The 12,284-nt window shown below is 29.4% G+C and overlaps 1 protein-coding gene across 4 annotated transcripts in view; it reads right to left on the reverse strand.

Moving 5' to 3' along the window:
- chas (chascon) overlaps positions 1–12,284 on the reverse strand; it is a 445,618-nt gene that overhangs the window by 179,970 nt on the left and 253,364 nt on the right. The window lies entirely within an intron of this gene.

The following is a 12,284-nucleotide window of genomic DNA, read 5'->3' on the forward strand; positions in this document are numbered from 1 at the left end:
AGGCTTATTAAATTTCGATTTCTAAATCTCGTATTAAAATGAAAATATAATAATATTACATAATAATTATTTTCAGTCACTGACTATTGTGATTTTTATGACCAGTTTCTATTATGCTCCAGTTTTTCCCGACATCAATGAGTCCTGGCGCATTTTTGATTTGATCACTTCAGTTTATGTGTGATTTCCGTTTCCTCTTTTATCATTAGCACTATCAATTTTTATGATATATTCATTACAAGCTATAAACTCATTTTTTTGGCAAAGCTGAAAACCTGGGAAATCGGGAGCATCAGTTGTCTATTTTTACAAGGTGCACGACTAACCTGCCATTGGTGATGCCAATTGGGAGGCCAATAACTTTGTTCAACCAATTTACTTCGTATGATATATTTCAACTACGAGAGTACGATTATAATAAGTAGGCGTTGTTTTATAAATTCTAAAAATAGGGTCCACTTAGCTCATTCGGTATGTTTTTCCATGCTTTATCATTTTTATACCTATTTACTTTTTATATTCTCCTTGTGATGATATATATATTTCTTTCTTATTTACAATGTTTTAATACTATTTCTTTGTTTTTAAATGTCATGTTGCGTACATCTTAAATTTATGATTTGTAATGGTTCTATATTTACATTGCATACTAATATATGAAAAACCCGAGCGTACTATTTTAGACTAAATTAAATACATAATTAAATAACTTTAAATTATTTAATTATTATATGTATAAAATGTTATAAAAACCACAATCTTACGAGAAATACTATTTAATATGAAATAATATTAATAAGATGATTACCTAAGTGAATAATAAACTATTATTTTTGAATTGAAGTAGGTTTTGATAATACAATGTTTAAATATATATATATATATATATTGCATTACGCTAGAGATAATCTTGCAATGAAATAATAATTATGTATGCAAGCATAACATATTTAGACTCTTACATATGTAATATATGCCGTATATTATATATTATTCTCAAAGCGGAGCTTCATATCTTGTCAATTTATACTTCCTTATACGCCCATATATGAAAACAAGCTTTTGATATAAAGTCGAATTACCGACATAATCTTGCATCAATTGAGTGCATTAAACGTCTTTCATGGCATTAACAGTCCCCTTTAAAAACCATTCATTGTTATGATGCATTTTGTAAATAACTTTTGAAACATCTGTATATTACTATCGTGCATAATTCATCAATATTTCTACAATATTATAAGAAGGATTAAATAATATAATTTGAGTAATAGTAAGTACCAAGAGATACGCGAATCTGAAAATCCAATATTTTGATGAAATATATAAGTATTTATATCAATAAGACAAAATATACACACCATAAGTCTTGATACTGGCTACAAATAAACCTGCAACGTAGAATGACGTAATTGAAATGCAGGCAATTTAATCATTAATGTTAGAACTTTCCTTCAGCTTTAGTTTCATATTAAATAAAAGCTCTGTCTTTATAAAAGAATCAATATTTTTAGTATTCAGTGCGTCTATTCTATACAAAAGGCGGCTATCTTCGATAGTTTATCATATTTATGTTATTGTTACTCTTGGGTGTGTTAACTTTTGGAGCGAGATAGATAGTTTTGATAGTTTAGACGGCTAATTTATTGTAAAAATTAACTTCTTAATACATAAGTATGATAAACTATCGTCGATAGCCGCCAATATCCGCGTTGTGTATAGAATAATGGTATATATTTATATTACTTTAATGTATTTTTTATAGTATCTGTGGTAATCTGTTAGAGATAACTTTACTTATATGTCGACGTCAAAATTAATTTGGCAAATAGCTGGCCTTTTCGTTATATTATAAACCGTAAATTTGAACCTCGGACTATTATGTATGATCCAGTTTCGTATCCAAAAAATTGCAACACTTTAAACATTGATTTTTGTAAAGCAAAATTATCTGTTTATTCTTCTGTACGAAAGATTCATTTTCTTTCGAATAGTACTTCTATTGATATATTCACCACCTCCATACAGTTACTGAAGAAATTCATTAAATGACTTTTTTATAATGACAATTTAACTTGTTTCCATAATTATTAGAGATGCTGGTTTTACGTTACCTATTTTACTTTTACTTATGTATTTCTAATTTAACGATATATTTTATTTGGTTCTTGTTGTATAAATAATTATACCTGACTAATATTTTATTATTATTACTCTGTGTGTTTTGTATCACCCTGTATTTTTTTTTTAAATAAATTTTATTTTTATAACTTACGATCTACTTTTTATATGAAAAAAATATCATACATTTCATTTATCGGTACTAATAACGTTTATCGATACATTTATTTACTAATAATTTATCCACATTCAAAGTAATGACCATAATTAAAATTAAATATATACATTTACTTTTACATATTTTCAATTACTTCGTGAAATATAAACTCTAATTACCTATATTATATGCATCACTAGAAAGTCTGATATTAAATGAACTAATAAATTTAATAGCCGCCATATTTAAAAGAGAAACTTTACATGAACCGACCGTGAAATTTTAGGTAGTTTATTTGAAAAGGCAATATTCAATACCAAGTGTACTAGAGACCCACCAACATAAGACTACTTGTAGTAGTCAGTAGTTAGGTGGTTAATCCACACAAATCGGCTGTTATGCTAAGGACTTAAAATAACTCAATTATTTGAAATAGCCTCAAAAATATGTAATTATTAGAAATAATTACAAAATAAGAAGAATTTTTTATATACAACGTTTTTAAATTTTCTGTTGAATCATATATACTTGACTTGAGTAGCTTAAACGATCAAAAAAATGTATTTGATAAAAATAATACTGAAATGTCAGTTTGACATCCATAATAACGCACGTATATATTAATAATTTCCTAGCAACCAATAATAGTGGATTGGATTACGGATTTCTTCCGAAATAACTTTTCATACAAAACAGAATTAACTGAAAATGAATTCAATTCTACTTAAAGATGGCTAAAAAAATTAAAAATGTATTGGCATCGTGTTCTGATATATTCTAAAAGTTTCAAATGTCTAGCTAGTCAGGAAGTTAATTAAAAATCGATTGCAAGATTTGTACCAGATAAACAACCACCGGACAAATAAGAATACGAGCTAATAAAAACGTTGTAAAATATCATGCACTGAGTAGTATTAAACCCTATATCCATGGCATTCCAGGCGAGTGTCTTTCCAGTTCCGTAATTCACCTGTGATCCAAACATTTATGTTTATCATAAAATAAATGAGCACACTATATTTTCTTAAATCTTAACTTTTCGTATCCTAAATTTAAAGTAATCGCTGTTTAATATAATTTTCTACTTGGATAAATATTAATAAGAATGCTTTAATTTTGTTATGCAAACATAATATATTAATTATATGTTTATTGTTAAAAGTACAATCAAACGATAAAAAATATCGACGTAGTTGGCGACCTATATGAACTGTTTCAAGGAGAATATGGCGGATATCTCGCGGAAAAACCTTTTAATTTTAAGTTGTTCTAGAAAAAGGTAATATACATAATAATATTTATCTTCGATTCAATTTATGCGTGAATTAATAGACGAAATAGTGTCATAAACAATAGTTAAATTTGGTGTTTTGAGAAAAATTGACCTCACAAAATAATTACTCACCTAAAAATACATGTATTATTGATAGAGCTATGTTTTATTATGGAAAATAATGTGTCAAACCTAAGATTTTTTTTTACTGACCTTAGTACCCTCACTTAGAACATCCCGTAGAAAGATTAAAAATAAGTCGTAAAAACTTACCTAATTACAACTGTATTGAATTAATTTGTGAGCTTTATTTCAATACAAAATATGCTTCGCATAATCGATATAGTAAAAGAAAAACAGTTTTTTAATTAATGAGTATATCCCTCTTAATAAATTATTGCCTCTTCGAATTTATATGACCATTGTAATATTGGAGTGCTTTCACTGATAAGGCGGTCAAACTGACGTCATAAATAACGCTCATTTGACAGTACGTGGGCAGTAAAATTACCCAATGTTTTGTTCGACAGTATCGCAACCACGAGTACTCATATTTTTAATGCATGTCAAAAAAATTAAATTCTACTTAGTGAACGAAACTTATCAGTTCGCGAGATTCTTGTATATTAGTTTGTAAAAAGTATTTTAATTAAAGATTCTTTTGGTCGTATTATTGAAGTTTTATGTAATCAAAATAATAATCGAAAGTTATATGAAAAATATTGCGCATTTTGTGGAATATTTGTGTCGCTGGATTTCAAAATCAGCTAAGTCCATAATAGATGAATAGGGGAAAAACAGCTTTTTGTTTTCTCAAATACACAGTCACAAGGGTGAAAGTTTATATTATTTCGATTATATAATATTTAAAATTAATAAATTCCACATTTTGATAATGCAGAAATGTTAGAAAGCAGTAGCTCTTCAGCAATTCACAAAAAAGTAAAAAATACCTAAAGGTGGACTTGGCTGATTTTGAAATGTAAAGACACATTTATGCTAGTCTAATATTTTTATAGCGAAATATTACAGCGGTTCAGAGTAATATTATAATGTGACACCACACCATCGATATGAGTCTTAACAATCATAAACCTTGCTTTATTACGAATGGATCCTTTATATTACTCAGCGGCAAATTATGCAACGGATTCGTCATATAATTTAAAAGTGGCCTCCAAACAGTTCAAACCAGTCATAAAATGTTAAAATTATGAAACGAATTTATCATAAAATTTAAAAGGGGCCCTCCGAATAATTCAAATCACTCTAAATTATACTAAAATCTATTTAAAATGTGTTTTTATCACAAATTGATGATTTTATTTTTAATTATTATTAGTTTGAAGTATAAATCTTTGGGCCAATTATGGTAGCACTAATTCCACACCTACCTTCCACAATCATTGTTGTACATCCAGACATGTTATGAACAATTCATTTACCTTCAGACCATCAAAACGTTAACATCACAGTGACTCCATCATAAAACAATAATTACGAATATGACCCTCCTCGCCTGTCAATTAAACTCAATAAATTTATATCATCTATCCGCCAGAAGTACATGGAACCAACCCAGCGTGCCCACCACCTAAACATAAATGGTTAGTGCCTGGATTGAATCCCTGTGTAACCGCCCTCCTCCGCATCCAAATTATCCACTTAGTTAAGTTCACTAAAAAGCGAAACCAGTAAGTAAATAAAAAGGCACACTGGAGAGGGGAGAGTTGTGTGTCCTATCCGTTACGAGCTTAAATCTCATAGCTAAGTCAATTTCTCATGTTGCTTTTTCAATTAATAGTCTCTCGGTTATATTAACATCCCGTACATCGCCAATCAGTTCATTAATATAGTACATTTTATCAATACATCCGTACCCGCGATTATAACATTACTCTGTCATATTTACACACACATCATAATCCCCAAAGTGGTGACCCCAACGTGAAACGAGAATCAAAGTCGACATGATCATCATATCCCTACATATGTATAATCGAGTCTAAAAATACTATTAAGACACTCCTACACCTTGCAGGCTAACCTAATCTACCTTAAAGCAAAAGGGGTGATTTATCTTACCCTATGGAGATATTGGTTAACTGTCGGTAATTATTTTAACTATTGCTAATAAAAGTGTCAATAAGATGTAACTATGCGTGTGTAAAATGAATTATTGTGCTGTAAAAATGAAAACCGATATGAAGCTTAGATTCAAAACTTTAGTATTATGCATGAATAAAATATGCCCACGGTTAGGCCGTTGCATAAACCGTATGCGATATAATATGGGATGGCCATTGGCCAGTTGTTGCCGATGCACATGCAAATGCAGTGACGTAGTAACGTAATAAATTTAATATAATACTATTATTATATACTAATACAATTTACAAATTAAATAGGAACCGAATTGATTGACATTACTGTGAGAATTATTATACTATTGCACCGATCGTTTTTGGTAGGTATTTCATAATCATCAGAGTGGTTTAAATTTAGTCTGTTTCTCAGTTTTGAAGAAAATATTCGCTGAACCAAAAATTCGTAACGCAATATTATAAATGGAATGTTATAAAACAAAAACAATCTTCTACGTAAGTAGATGAAACATTTATAAATAAAATAGAAGTTGATGATGAGATATTCATCAGATATTTCGAATTGAAGATAAAACAAGATTAAAGAGTAAGATAAAAACGTACCATTTTAGTGTTTAAAATAAGTAAATAATGAAACCAAAAGATTATCTTCAACAGACCTATATAATATGAAAATTTCTATATTTACTATTTCAAGCAGACAAAAAACGTTCTAGAATCATTTTAATTCTTATAATAGGTGAGGTATCTTAAAGAAATGTTTTTACTATGATAATTTACTATTCATTCATATGATTTCTATCAAGAAGATAGAAATGAGAAAAAATAATGTAAGATAATAATAACGAACCTACATTGACACCAAACACACAAATCTAATTGTTATGAAGTAAAAAAATATAATTTAACGTTGACGGTGAAATTAGAGATACGTATTATACTCCTCCTTGAATACTATGAGCCGCCTCTGCGCTGCATCCTAAAAGATTATGTTAATTTTGTAATCGATATTTTAAGATATTATACTATTCAGTAGTTTTTTTAATTTTACATTAAAATTCAGGCACAACACTTTGAAGTTATGGTTTAGGCGATTTGACAGTCGGCGACTTATTGTACGTAACGTAAGTCGACAAAAAGTTCATGAATTTTCAAAAGTTCAACAATTATGAGAGAATTGTGCATAACACTTTTATTACAAAAATACACAAAAAGTAGAATAAAATCACAGATGTAAGTTGGAGATAGATGATTTTAATAAACTAACGGCTCGTCCTAGGTAAACACGTTCAGCGGCGCGTTGAGCGGCGCGCGCAACTCAAACTTATAACAGTATGAACGTATAATCAAAAAAAGACTTTGTCTACGAACATTTTCACACACGGTTATACGTTTGAGTTGCGCACGCCGCTCAACGCTTCGTCGACTTCGCCCACGTAAGACGCCCAGTTAGCGGTGAGCTTTTGTGGAATAAAGATTTTTCTCCCCTTGCACCAAATAATCTTATTTATATCGTTTAATTATTATCCTTAGTCTCTGCAATTTTAAATAACTGTTTTGCTAATTTATTATTTTAAATATTCCAAATACAGATGGCGTAGGGATGAATTTACGTAAGTTCGTATATTTACGTATAAGTAAAATAAGGCAGTATATTAAAAACATTATGAAGATGTTATGTTTAATGTTTTTAATATCTACTCCCCTGAGTTAATTCTCAGACGAGCTCTGATCGAGCCTTCAGGGAAGCAATTACATCGACTGGATTTCAACTGCGTACTTCCGTGGCCAACTCTTCACAAATAATATCAAGACTTAACCTGGCGTGCTAGCTATTTCACCATTATAAATTATCTTCACTTCTACACAAGTTGTAAGGAAGTACTTATATCTGCATATTGCACTAACAATAGTAAAATACATATGAGTCAGTCACTGATAGTTTACCTAACAGGTGTCAAAAATAGGTGTATATCCTTGATAATAACAGAAAAACACTGATTGGATTTGCTAATATAGTGACAACTCTATCTAATTAATATGCATTTGAAATTTAAGTAGTCATATCGAGAGTTAACAGATCTATATTCATATTTTTTTCATTATTTATTTAACTTTGATATTACTAGTGATATCCCGTTTCGTCCGCGTGAGATACAGAAATAAAAAGTTGTCATTGAATGCCCCAACCAAACCACACCCGGTCTTAATCGGGCATATCACGAAACCCTATGTTTGAATGCGAAGCATCTTTTTTATGACTGGGAATATCTCAGAAGCAGTTATCCAAAACTGAGGTCACCATGCACCCAAATGTGCTTTGACTGAATTTACATGTCTTTAGTACCAATGGGAGAGATGGGCATGTAGAGGCAATATTAAAAATTGTAGTAAGTAACAAAAGCTAATACAAAATTGCCGAACATTCTAAGTGACCACGTTGGCAGTATGAAATTTTTTCGAAATGCAACAAAATTAGCCTTTGTGGCGACCAGGTCGGACGGTCCGACTGGCCCAAAAGCTAGTTGAATCGTGTGAGCCTAAACATATTTGTGTGCCTAAAAAATTAAAACTAAAAATCAGATAGCAGCGGTGGAATGGTGAGGTGAGATGCAGAAAAACGGGCTCGCGCTCAAATCTAACTGCTTAGACAACAGCATTCAACAACTTCATTGATTTTCCTACATATATGTCTTCATTATAATTATATATTCAGTTTACTTTTTATTTCCTTATTTCACGCGGACCAAGTCGTGATCTGTTGCTTTTATAATAATAATAAATAAAAATATAAAGTTAAGAAATATTTTAACTTCAGGACAAATTATAAAGAATTCACAACTATAAAAATCAAATACTTAGTAGAAAGGTATACGATAACTTTCATTATTGCGTAATATCATTTTGATAAAAATCTTCCTCACAAATAGTTTATAGCTATCAAAATATTGTATTTAAAATAAAGGTTCATCAAGAACTTTCACGTCATTTCACTTCAACGGCAATCCATTAATTTTAGATTATTCTAAAAAAACTATCATAAAATATATTATAATAATTCATATTTTGAGTATGGCCTTTGACATGCTAAAACGAACACGACATCGCTATAAAAAGAAAACATAGTATTACGTTTTCAATAACAGTGTAATGAAGTACCAAATAAAATTGTTACTTTCATATAAAAGTCGTGATTGTATTAATAGTCTAAATCTTTGTATTTTTTTCACGATCGAATTATGAGGCAGTAGTTTTCACGTTAGCACCTAATTAGGTTATATTTTTATAGCCTTTAAATCGAAGAAAGTTTTACGGCTAAACGAACTGTATTGATTTCCTTTTTTTTATAACTACTCGTTTGCCCATATTAGCATGTATACTACAGTGGCGAAGACTCCATACTAGGCGATTATTTAAAGCCTACCTTCTTAAGAAAAATATTGTTTAATTGCATATTGACATATTTATATACTTAATCACTTCATTATTTTATGTTCTATAAAAATAATTTATTTTTCCAACGAGAGATGTCGTATATGTAGGAATGTATTACAGTATTACACAATTTACTAAACAATCTGCCAAGGTATTAAAAAATATACCACAGCGCGCCATCTATCTTGGACGTAAATAAATTTCCGATTATGTGTGAAAAAATTCTGAATTTTTTTCGTATGGACTTTACGCCTCGTAACCTCAGGAAGTCTGTTGATTTGTATGAAATAAGGTAAGCTCCTATTGCAGAGCCTAAAACATTCGCGCATAATATTGTTGTCACGACTGCGCACTTTGTCTAAAATCATTAATAATTAAAAAAATAATTACAACGACGTTTATTAATTAGTATAAATTCTTTTTAAAAATAGAAATAAATTTTATCTAGTGATTTTTGATGGGTATAAATGTTTTGAAAAATACATAATTTAAACATATCGCTCATTTTTATGTCGTCAATGAGTTTTTGAAGTTTCAATGAATTAGTGTGTCGTTGTCATTTATTCGTGTGTACCTCTTCATTAGTAGTAAATATCGTACTATTCTCGTAAGTATACCTGACAAGTGTGCTCTTTTTATCAGATCTCCATAGCCTACCTCTTTCCAAAAGTCACCCTTCGCCACTGGTATACTATAATTAGAATACTCCAAAATTGTAAGAGTAATATAAATATGAAATATATATAAAAGTTTATTTACCATTTAATACTTATTATATAGTAAAATCACATGTATATTGGCTGTCATTTCAGAATGTACATTAAACACAAAACTATTTGTATATAATAAATATTGGAAAAATGCAATTAACAGCACTAAATGTCCACAGGGCTAACTAATCTAAAATCAACTAGATCAAAGAATTCTGTGGAGCTACGTGATAAGTATGAAGTACATTAAGTAAGTGAATGAAGGGGGGAAAATTTTTATCTAGGGGTTGATCGATTTTGGTAATATGGAAGATGATTAATTCTGAAAGACCGTATGCGCGTACCAATGAGTCACACGTGACTGGTGATCCGCGATTTAATGATCCTTGTTATAGATTTAGAGTAACTCAGAATTTATAATATCGAGGTTTTAGAAATAGAACATAATATATCCAAGATAATCGACGTAATTGTGAATGCAAATGAAAAAACGTTATATAAAAACCATATGCCTATGTAAATAGAGCTTTAAAACATAATATTATTATGTTATATTATTTTATATCTCATTTCATCTTCAACAATGCGGGTCGGAAATCGACGGAGAGATACAACCAAGAAATTTATAAAAAAAAAACATGATCCTCTGAGCAAGGGATACTAAAATTAAAAATATATGAAGAAAATAAAATATGATTAGCAGGGTAATTGCTCCTGAATTGTAGATTCTCAACCAGTGTATCGTGATACACTGGTGTTATGTAAAGATAACTCAAAACACATAAATTTGCATACAGAAGATACCCTTTTGTGGTTTCCCAATCAAATCCGCTGAAATAAAATTCAATTAAGATTCAATTGCATTGAGCTTCTTTATGAGCTGTTTGTTGGCGACTTTACAGGCAGATTATAAATTCGCTAACAAACAGCTCGTAAAGAAGCTCAATGTAATTGACGCTTTAGACGTAGGTAAGTGTTATTTATCTACATAACAACCTTCAAATCTTCTTAAATTTCTTAATCAGTTTTTATAAAAAAAATAGTAGATCAGGGACTTTATTTTGGATCCATTTATATAAAACAGTGATGTGAAACCTTTTTTTGGTTGGAGAAACCTTTGGAGCATTTTCAAGACATCAAGGAACATTTGTAAATCAGTTTTAAATAATAAGCAAAATACCACCCATATGTAGCCTCAAAATTGATATAATACTACTATCTTATATATGTTTATAGTGACTTAAAATAAGTTTTAGATAATTGATTTAAGTATTTAATTAGACAATAGTTAAATGGATTTTTCTTTCTTACAAAATGTCAAAAGTTAAATACTATATGCATAATATGTTTTCTGTAATTATTTAAATTCTATAGAATCGTTTGTTATTTATTTGTTGAATCAATTGACCAATAATATAGACCAATACTGTACTTACAATAATACCTGTATTGGTCGAAAATCCTTCAACGTATTTAATCAACAAAAAAAAAACATGATGCCATTATATCAAAATCGCTATTTTTACTTCGTTCAGAATACTACATTTTATAGTTCAAGGTATGTATTTTTGATTAATGACATTTACAAAAATCCAGCATTGTTTTTTTTGACTCAACTGATTCCGTGAGGCTGCCAGAGATATTTCTATATTTTCGTGTTTTTCTGAAGCAACAAAAGACTTGTAAGAATTGTGATTTCATATCTATATTTCGACATCATAATGTGAACGTGAGTCATATTAGTATACAGGTTTTTTTTCACCTTCACTCTCAAAAATGAATCTCTGACCACAAGACTGAGGCTTTTAGAATATGTGGGACCTTGAAACGGCCTTTCTTCGATGATTTAATTTTTTTTGTAAACCTGATATCGCCTTGACAAAAATGCATCTAGTAAGTTATGCATTAAGCTCTCAAATCAAATAATTAATTCAAAGTGCATTAAAAAGACGTTCTAGTTTGACTGGTTAATCGAGAATCAATACAGTAAGAATATTACTATTTTTTTAAATCTACTATCTTCTTATATAATTTTCAATTACCTTTCCATGTAATATATAGTATTTAACATAGTATACACAATTATGAACTGCTGATCAAAATTACATGATTTTCAATGAAGAAATGTCTCATATACTTAATAATGGTATGATTAGTGTCCTCTCTCTCTCTCTCCATGAATAATAATACATCAATTTAAGACTAAAATACTAATCTTATAGTGCCTGAAATATTCACGATTATTTATTTTATTTCCTTTTTTCCTTTTTAACTCAATGTTCAAACTCAAACTATATAATATAGAATAGTTGAGTCGCTTGGAGTCATAACTCACATATTGCAATTTTGTCGTTTTTTAGTTAAATATGCCAAGTGATTTTAAATGAATTAATCTATATACCGAAAAATAGTTGAGTATTAAAAGTCAATTTAAACCATGTGAAAATCGTTGACAAAGTTCATTGTTGGTGTAATATCTCACA

This window comes from Rhyacophila brunnea, unplaced genomic scaffold (assembly GCF_057557595.1).
Source record: "Rhyacophila brunnea isolate RB1 unplaced genomic scaffold, BYU_Rbru_1.0 scaffold_17, whole genome shotgun sequence".
Taxonomy (NCBI): domain Eukaryota; kingdom Metazoa; phylum Arthropoda; class Insecta; order Trichoptera; family Rhyacophilidae; genus Rhyacophila; species Rhyacophila brunnea.